The sequence below is a fragment of the Mustela erminea genome, chromosome 7 (genome assembly GCF_009829155.1).
Source record: "Mustela erminea isolate mMusErm1 chromosome 7, mMusErm1.Pri, whole genome shotgun sequence".
Classification (NCBI taxonomy): Eukaryota; Metazoa; Chordata; class Mammalia; order Carnivora; family Mustelidae; genus Mustela; species Mustela erminea.
In genome coordinates, this window is record NC_045620.1 from 45,751,301 (window position 1) to 45,761,332 (window position 10,032).

Sequence of the window (10,032 nt, forward strand, 5' to 3'; positions counted from 1 at the left end):
CCCCCAAACCTTTGAGTTGAATATTTATTTATTACTAACAATTCTGGCTTTCTAATTAGTATATTTAGAAACTTTAAAAATTCCTTGTAAGTTCTATGTCTACAGATGCATGGGTGGCTCAGCTGGTTAGGCATCTGCCTTCAGATCAGGTCATGATCCCAGGGTCCTGGGATCAAGCCCCTCATCAGTCTCTCTGCTCCTCAGTGAGTCTGCTTCTCCCTCTCCCTCTGTAATCTCACTTGCTTTTGCTCTTTCTCAAATAAATAAATAAAATCTTTTTTAAAAAAGTTCTGTGTCTAGCTATGAACCACAAATTTTGAAAAGTAGGGTTTAATTAGTGTTCAGTTCTAAATATTCCTTCACTTCTTTATTGATTTCTTTTTTAACTTAGGGATTAATCATAATACATTTTTAATTTATAAATATATCCAATTTTTAGCTATCATTAGTATCAATTCCTAACATGATTTCATTAAGGCAGAGTAAATAGTCATACTGAGAAAATACAGATATTGGTTATTTAGAATGTATTGAGTTTCCTTTGTGACCTCATAAATGTTTTCTTTTCTTTTCTTTTTTAACAGCTTAATTTTATTTTAGTTTTTTCAGTGTTCCAAGATTCATTGTTTATGTACCACACCCAGTACTCCATGCAATACGTGCATGTTCCAGGGGTGATCAAGAAAAATCAACCTCTCTCTCTCTCAGTATAGAGCTCTATATATGTCTATTAATTCAAGCTATACTATGCTGTTCTAATTTTTGTATGTCTGCTTATTTTTAATCTTTTTGTTCTAATATTTTCTGAATGGGCTGTATTAAATCCTGAAAGACATGTTTTTTCTATTGGTTCTGTTTCTCTGCTCAACGGGAAGCCTGTTTCTCCCTCTCCCACTCCCCCTGCCTGTGTGTTCCCTCTCTCTGTGTCTCTCTCTGTCAAATAAATAAACAAAAAAGTCTTTAAAAAAAAAAAAAAAAGAACACCTTTCTTTAAAGGGAACCTAATATGTAACCATGATTTTAAAAAGTCATGGAGTATAAACCTTTCTAAGGGTTAAAGACCCTTAGAAAGGATTTATTCCATACTCTTATTTTCTAGATGTGGGCAGGGATCTGGAGAGGGTATGAAAGTCACACAACAAATGGTGACAGAGTTAGGAATTTTTTTTTTTAAAGATTTTATTTATTTATTTGCCAGAGAGAGAGAGAGAGAGCACAGGCAGGCAGAGTGGCAGCAGAGGCAGAGGGAGAAGCAGGTTCCCTGCTGAGCAAGGAGCCCAATGTGGGACTCGATCCCAGGACGCTAGGATCATGACCTAACCAACTGAGCCACCCAAGCGTCCCCAGAGTTAGGAATTTGATGCTATTTTAAGTCTGCTTCCTTAGAAGCAGACCCTGGAACAATAATTGGTGGGAAAGTGAGTTATTAAGGAGGTGCTCTCAGGGGAGAGAGGCAGGACAGAGAAAAGGAGCAAGTCAGGCAAGGGTGCCTTACAGGCAAACACCTACCAGGAAGGGGGTCCCACAGCATGCTCTGGAGTGTAAGGCATGCTGGAGGAATGCATCAGCTTCCATACCCGCACACCCTCTTCACTGGTTAAAAGGGAGGTGGAAAGGAACTTCCAGGAACCAGTAGCCCAAAGGTAGTCCTCCAAAAAAGAAACTGCAGATGTCAGGTGCAGAGTTCAGAAACAGTAAAAGGGGAATCCAAAGCCAGGTGGAAGGTAGCTATTGTGGCAACCAAGCATTCTTGGCCCCATGCTGCTGCCCCACCCTGCAAAAGAGGCACATATAGACCTTTGGGTATGTGACTCATTCTCCCAAGATTAAAGATTAATAGATTGGTAATGTCAATTTTAAATTTTAGTCCAAAGTCTAATGAAGGTGCTCAGATCTTTAAATACAAGCCTCGTGCAGAGTGGCATCAATGACAAGAACTACCATGCAGGCACCTTCCTTCTGGAGGCTCCACAATACAAAGCCTCTGCGGGTCTCATTCTGTCCCACCCCGTAAAGACACCATAAACTCTGCCCACAAGAGCAACCCCACCTACAACTTTATATATGCCTCAAACAAGAGCCATACAGGTTTGCTTTGTTTGTGCAAAGAACTTTATTTTATGGGATTGAATATTCCCTTTTTCCTCCTGAACTGCATTGCAGGAGAGACTGTCCACATGTGCTTCCCATTCTTCCTAGTCTCCCCACCATGCCAACAGAAATAAGCTTGACTTTACCTATGCAAAAAAATCCTGACCATGGATATCATTGGAGTCCCTGCTTCACGTCCACAAACTTCCAGGAAACAAAGAGCCCAGTAGAAATCTATGTAACAGAAATGAAAGCAGTTGGGAGACTGGACAGATGGGCAGACAATGGCTGGACCATACGTGAAAATAGAAACCAGAAATCCACATTGCTCAGCAACGGGTCCAGGAAGCCAAAACCACCATCTCTACAGCAACTGGCCCCAAACAGTCACGACAATCAATAACTGATAGCTTCTCTAAATTATGCCCCTGCATCCAACTTGTGACAGACCAGAGAAAGCCAAACATTTGCCCCTAACCAGTCACACAGGACACTGGCGGCTAGCTAGCCTGCTCCAGCTTCCCCAGGCCAAAATCCTGCAATCAGGGCGCACCTGACCTGAAGCCTTCCCTTTTTCCCACTACAAACCTTTCCAACTCCTCTGCCTTTGAGTCTCAAGCCAAACACAAAAGACTATGGCTAGCTCATTGGCTCTAGCAAGCTCTGAACAAATAGCCTTTACTTGTTCTCATTTGGGTAGTCTTTGTTTATTTCCACACAGTTCATAGGAAAATATAAAAGACCAATAAATGTTGGGGGTGGGGAACTTAAGTATAACTAATTTTAAAAGAAATGCAAATTAAAGCAACCATAAAATGCTTTTTTCCCCTTGATTTGAGGGCAATTTGAAAGTATTAAGCAAAAAGCAAAAATGTGCATGCCCTCAAACCTAGTTCTCATTCCAGCAATTCATTTTTTCAGAAACTATCTCATTTGTACACAAAGTTATAAAAAGATGCCCTATGTTTAAATATTTGTATAAAATAAATGTCCAAAAGGGAACTGGATAGAGTGTGGACATGCATGCAGTGGAAGTCTGTGAGACAACCACTGAATAAAATGTCGGGGATGGATAGATGGCAGAGTGAGAACAGCAAGGCGAAGTGGGTGTGTGCCCGGGAACACGTCTCTGGCTGTTTCACAGGACGCTGATAATGGTGCATCCCAGAAGTGGGGCTGGAGGATGGGAGAGGGGCTTTCACTTCATACATTTCTCATTGTTCATGGTTTTGTGATGATCATGTATTACCTTGGTAATGAAAAAATTAAAATAAAAAGAATCCGCCAGAAAATGCAGTGTTTTGCATGCAGTGTGGTCCTGAGAACATTATTCACTCTATCACCTATTTTCTCACTTCTCTGCGTATTATGGCTGAGTTATGCAGAATAAGGCATGGGCATTGATTACAGCTTTGATTCCTGGAACAATGGCCGAGATAATGAGGAGCCCACTCCATCCACAATGCCTGGCCGCACCTTGCCGGCAGCGAGACAAATGCTGGTGCAGGTGCTGGAACAATCACATCTCATTTATCTGCCGTTGCCCAGGAAGGAGCCCAGCAACAGTGATGAATTTTCCAAAATAATAGAAGCTTACCATCTGTTTGAAGTGCCAACTTCTTTTTTAAACTTACTCATTTTTTGATGGAAATCTTCCTTAAATAGATTTCACAACCTTTACCTTCTCCTTGAGAGTACAGTGATCCTCATATAAGCAATTCCTGATGCTTTGGAGCATAGCCCTGACTATTGATCCCTGAGCTGTGACATTTCAGCACCCAATCTAAGAGACACCTGAATGGATGGGGAAGCTTTCTTTACTTTGAATCTTTACCAGTCCCTATCATTTTGAATTCTTTTCTGATTTGAATATTTCTGTTTCTTCTCTCACTTTCAGCTGTCCTTTATTTATTTATTTATTTATTTGTTTATCTTGGTGGTATTACGATTTAATATGTGTGATTGTTCTGTGCTTTCTTTCTTTTTTTTAAATTAACATATAATGTATTATTTGCCCCAGGGGTACAGGTCTGTGAATCACCAGGTTTACACTTCACAGCACTCACCATAGCACATATCTTCCCCAATGTCCATAGCCCCACCACCCTCTCCCTACTCCCTCCCCCTGGCAACTCTGTTTGTTTTTTGAGATTAAAAGTCTCTTATGGTTTGTCTCCCTCCCGATCCTATCTTGTTTCATTTATTCCTTTCCTACCCCCCCAAACCGCCCACATTGCCTCTCAACTTCTCATATCAGGGAGATCATATGATAATTATCTTTCTCTGATTGACTTATTTTGCTAAGCATAATAACCTCTAGTTCCATCCACGTCATCACAAATGTCAAGATTTCATTTCTTTTGATGGCTGCATAGTATTCCATTGTGTATATATACCACATCCTCTTTATCCATTCATCTGTTGATGGACATCTAGGTTCTTTCCATAGTTTGACTATTGTGGACATTTCAGCTGTCCTTTAAATATAAATATGTGCTGTATCTTACTGTTTAGAGGACCCACTAGCTATTGTACTTACCTCATTTCCTTTGATGCCCCTTCCCAAAGTAGAGCCAGAGTAAAGGTATATGTGAACATAGTTACTGGGAGGTGATCCCAGGATGCAGAGTGAAGGTGTATGGAAGGAAGGAGGAAATGGAAGGCAGCCAGCAAAGAAGGTGTTAGTGAGTGATGGGTGACAGGAACTCACAATGGAGATCCTCTAAGATACAGCAGGGACAACCTCATTACTGTGTTGCTGAGGATGGAAATTGGAGTATTTGCTCACCATCTCCCCTGACTAAGGATTGCTGGAGAAATTGACAAAGCCACTTCTTCAGCACTTTGGGTCTACATCTTGGATGCACCAGGCAAAGCCTAAAGGGAGAAAGACACAAGAACTGGCCAAGATGATAGAGCAGAGCTCCAAGAGTCAGCTACACTCTCATATAAGCCATGAAGTCAGCAATACTCCCCCATTTTACAGACTGGGGAAATGTGGCTATGTGGTTAGACTATCTGTCCAGGATCACACAGTTAGCCAAGGACGGAGATTCTCACCTGGGTTGAACTGGCCCCAGAATCTCCCTCTGCTGTCACAAATGGCCGCTGTGCTTTTAGGGGCCTCTGGCAACTCTTCTAGTCTGTCACCTTCTGAAAAATCATCTGACCCAGATTTTAAGATCTGAGAAGGTATGACTCTGCCCTGTTTCCTGATGTATACGGGTGCCTAGAACAGCACCTGGCATGTGACCTTAATGCATGCATGAATGAATGAATGAATGAATAAACCTAAATTCTGCAATGTCTTCAGGGGCTTAAGTGTAGGTATCGATGGGGCCTGGGAGCATTATAGTTCATTGCCTAGAGGTATAGCTAATTTCTTCTGGGTGCATAGTTCCTGTGTGTATTCCCATTCATTCATTTATTCAACTAATATTTACTGAGTAACTATCATATAGAAGGCACCTTGCTAAATGCTAAATTTTCAGTCGAGAGAAAAATATTCATGAGCCTGGCTCCATGAGGTCCACAGTCTAGAGAAGGGAACAGGCATTCATCAAAAGAATTATATAATCATATCTGGAAAAAGCCTCTTATTCACTTTTCAATTTACGGAAAAAATAAGAACAGCAGAACATATGAGACATGCAGAGAGAACTGTCAGCAAAATCCAGACTCTATGAAATTCTATAGGACAAACAATCCACTTCAACAAATAAATTGCAATGAGAAAAATTAAAGAGGTGGAAAGGAACACCTACAAATTAAAAGAGACTTAAAAGACATATCAAGTAATTCCATAATTGGGACTCCTATTTAGATGCTGATTCATAAGGATTTTATTTATTTGACAGAGAGAGAGGGCATGAACAAAGGGAGGAGCAGAGGGAGAAGAAGACTCCCCACCCAGCAGGGAGCCTGATGTGGGATCCAGGACTCTGGGATCATGACCTGAGTCAAAGGCAGGTATCTAACCAACTGAGCCACCCAGGTGCCCCTAGATGCTGATTCAACCACCTCTAAAACTTATGTGAGACAGCTAGACATTTGGAACTGATTGGATCTTTGTTGTTGAATAATTATTGTTCTTTTTTGATGTAATAGTATTGCAGTTGCATTTAAGAAAAAGAGGCTTTATTGTTAAGAGATACATACTGAAATCTTATAGGCTGTCTCAGATTGGCTTCAAAAGGGAGGAAGTAGATAAGGGTTGTGGATAAAACCAGACTGCCCAACAGTTGACAAAATGCTGAAACTGGTAATCATGGGAGTTCATGATACTATGCTGTCTACTTTTGGGCATTTGCAATTTGTCACAATAAAAAGTTTATAGAAAGTATCACAGAAATATTTTGTATTGAGACATATGTTATGAGAACCAAGAATGAGGGACCATGAGGAAATGGAACAAGTGAGCCTGATTAACAGGGAGTCCAAGGGAGGTTTCTCTGAAAGGAAAGGGTGTTTACTTTTCTGCATTGATTCTATTTACTTAAAAATACTATGTTTGAAAAAACAAGAGTCCAGGGCCAGATGGCTTCCCAGGATATAATTCTATCAAACATTTAAAGAAGAAATAATACCTATTCTTCTGAAGCTGTTTTTAAAAAATGGAAATAGAAGGAAAACTTCCAAACTCATAGGACCAGCATTACCCTGATCCCAAAGGGTTCAGGCAAAGAATCCATCAAAAAGGAAAATTACAGACCAATATCCCTGATGAACATGGATGCCAAAATATTCAACAAGATCCTAATGATTAGGATCCAACAGAACATTAAAAAGACTATCCATCAAAACCAGGTGGGATTTATTCCTGGGATGCAAGTGTGGTTCAACATTCACAAATCAATCAAAATGATAGAGCACATTAATAAAAGAAAAGACAAGAACCTTATGATCCTCTCAATTGATGCACAAAATGCATTTGACAAAATACAGCATCCTTTCCTGATTAAAACTTTTCAGTGTCGAGAACATTCTTCAATCTCATAAAACCATCTATGAAAAGCCGACAGCAAATATCATTCTCAATGGGGAAAAGCTGAGAGCTTTTCCCTTAAGATCAGGAAGACAACAGGGATGCCCACTTTTGCCACTATTGTTCAACTGTACTAGAAGTCCTAGCATCAGCAATCAGACAACAAGAAGAAATAAAAGGCATTCAAATTGGCAAAGAGGAAGTCAAACTCTCTCTCTTTGCAGATGTCATGATGCTTTATGTGGAAAACCCAAAAGACTCCACCCCCAAATTACTAGAACTCATACAATTCAGTAATGTGACAGGATACAAAATGCAAAGAAATCAGTTGTTGTTCTATATACTAACAATGTAACTGAAGAAAGAGAGATTAGGGAATCAATTCCATTTACAATAACACCAAAAACCGTAAGATACCAAGGAATAAACTAACCAAAGAGGTAGAGGATCTATACTCTAGAAACGACAGAACACTTATGAAAGAAAATGAGGAAGACACAAAAAGATGGAAAAATATTCCCTGCTCATGGGTTGGAAGAATAAACATTGTTAAAAAGTCTATGGTGCCCAGAGAAATCTACACTTTCAATGCCATCCCTATTAAAATGCAATTGACATTTTTCAAAGAGCTGAAACAAAAAATCCTAAAATTTGTATCAAACCAGAAAAGACCCCAAGTTGCCAAGGAAGTTTGAAAAAGATAAACAAAGCTGGGGGCATTTCATTACCTGACTTCATGTTATATTACAAACCTTTGATCACCAAGACAGCATGGTATTGGCACAAAAGAGACACATAGATCAATGCAACAGAATAGAGTTTCCAGGAGTGGACCCTCAACTCTATGGTCAAGTAATCTTCAATAAATCAGGAAAAAATATCCAGTGGAAAAAGGCAGTCTTTTCAATAAATGGTGCCAAGAAAACTGTACAGTTACATACAGAGGAATGAAACTCGACCATTCTCTTACACCATACACAAAGATAAACTCTAGACGGAGGAAAGACCTCAATGTGAGACAGGAATCCATCAAAATCCTAGAGGAGAACATAGGCAGTAACCTCTTCAACACTGGCCTCAGCAACTTCTTTCATGACACATCCTCAAAGGCAAGGAAATGAAAGCAAAGATAAACTTTTGGACTTCATCAAGGTAAAAAACTTCTGCACAGCAAAGGAAACAGTCAACAAAACTAAGAGACCACTCACGGAATGGAAGAAGATATTTGCAAATGATATTAGAGATAAAGGGCTGGTAACCAAAATCTATAAAGTATTTCTCAAACTCAACACCTGAAAACCAATAATCAACTCAAAAAATAGGCAGAAGACATGAACAGACACTTCTCCAAAGAAGATATACAAATGGCTAACAGACACATGAAAAAATATTCAACATCATTATCCATCAGGGAAATTCAAATCAAAACCACATTGAGATATCACCTTACTCTAGTTAGATGGCAAAAATTAAGACAGGGAACAACAAATGTTGGCGAGGTATAGAGAAAAGGGAATCCTCCTACACCGTTGGTGGGGATGCAAGCTGGTGCAGCCACTTTGGAAAACAATATTGGAGGTTCCTCAAAAAGTTAAAAATAGAGGTACCCTATGACCCCGCAATTGCACTACTCAGTCCCCAAAGATACAAATGTAGTGAAAAGGAGCACATGTACCCTAATGTTCATAGCAGCAATGTCCACAATAGCCAAACTGTGGAAGGAGCCAAGATGCCCTTCAACAGATGAACGGATAAAGAAGATGTGGTTCATATATACAATGGACTATTACTCAGCCATCAGAAAGTTTGAACACCCACCACTGGCATCAGCATGGATAGAGCTGGAGGGGATTATGCTAAATGAAATAAGTTAAGCAGAAAGAGACAAGTGTCGTATGGTCTCATTCATATGTGGAACATAAGGACCAGCATGGAGGACATTAGGGGAAGTAAGTGAAACCTGAAGGTGGAGAAATCAGATGAACAGACACACCATGAGAGACTAGGTACTCTGGGAAACAATCTACGGGTTTCAGATGGAAGGAGGGGGGGATTAGGGTAGCCAGGTGATGGGTGGTAAAGGAGGGTGTGTGTTGTAATGAGCACTGGGTATTATACACAAATAATGAATCATCGAACACTACATCAAAACCTAATAATGTACTGTATGGTTACTAACATGACATAATAAAAAAATACTATGCTTGGAAATATATTATGAAAGACATTTTCCTACCCCCCCCCCTTTTTTTTGGTAGAGAAACTCTTCGAAGTATGTAATACTAAGCAGGTGTATTTTTCTTCTTACCTCTATATTTGTTTTGTTTTGTTTTAAGATTTTATTTATTTATTTGACAGAGAGAGACACAGCAAGAGGAGAGGGAACACAAAGCAGGAGCAGTCGGAGAGGAAGAAGCAAAGAGTCCGATGTGGGGCTCGATCCTAGGACCCCAGGATCATGACCCGAGCCAGAGGCAGACGCTTAACGACCGAGCCACCCAGGAGCCCCTACCTCTATATTTGTTAAAATGTTTGTTTTCTTTCCTAACTTAAAATTTGTTGCTTTGAGTAGGAAACAAAAGTAGATCCAAGGACATCATTATCCTAATAAAACCTCAGTGTCTGAGTACCCACCCCACCATTAAACAATTACTGAGAGTGCTCATTTTGACAGCACACAAACTAAAATTGGAATGGCACAGAGAAGACTAGCATAGTCCTTTTGTAAGGATGACATGGGTAGCATCCCATGTTTTGTGTCTATGTGGGAAGTTGGATGTTGATTGCTCCTCCTGTGGTAACCGTTACAAATATGTATAAATCAAACTATCATGCTGTATGCTTCAACTTACACAGTGAAATTGGAAAAAGAGCAATTACTGAGATAGCCTGTGGAAAGAGGGCTAAGGGTTTTTTGGGTTTTTTTTTTAAAGATTTTATTGGTTTATGAGAGAGAG

The 10,032-nt window shown here is 39.9% G+C and overlaps 1 pseudogene; it reads left to right on the top strand.

Moving 5' to 3' along the window:
• Positions 1-9,733: 9,733 nt before the first annotated feature.
• LOC116596661 lies at positions 9,734-9,832 on the top strand (annotated as a pseudogene).
• Positions 9,833-10,032: the final 200 nt, after the last annotated feature.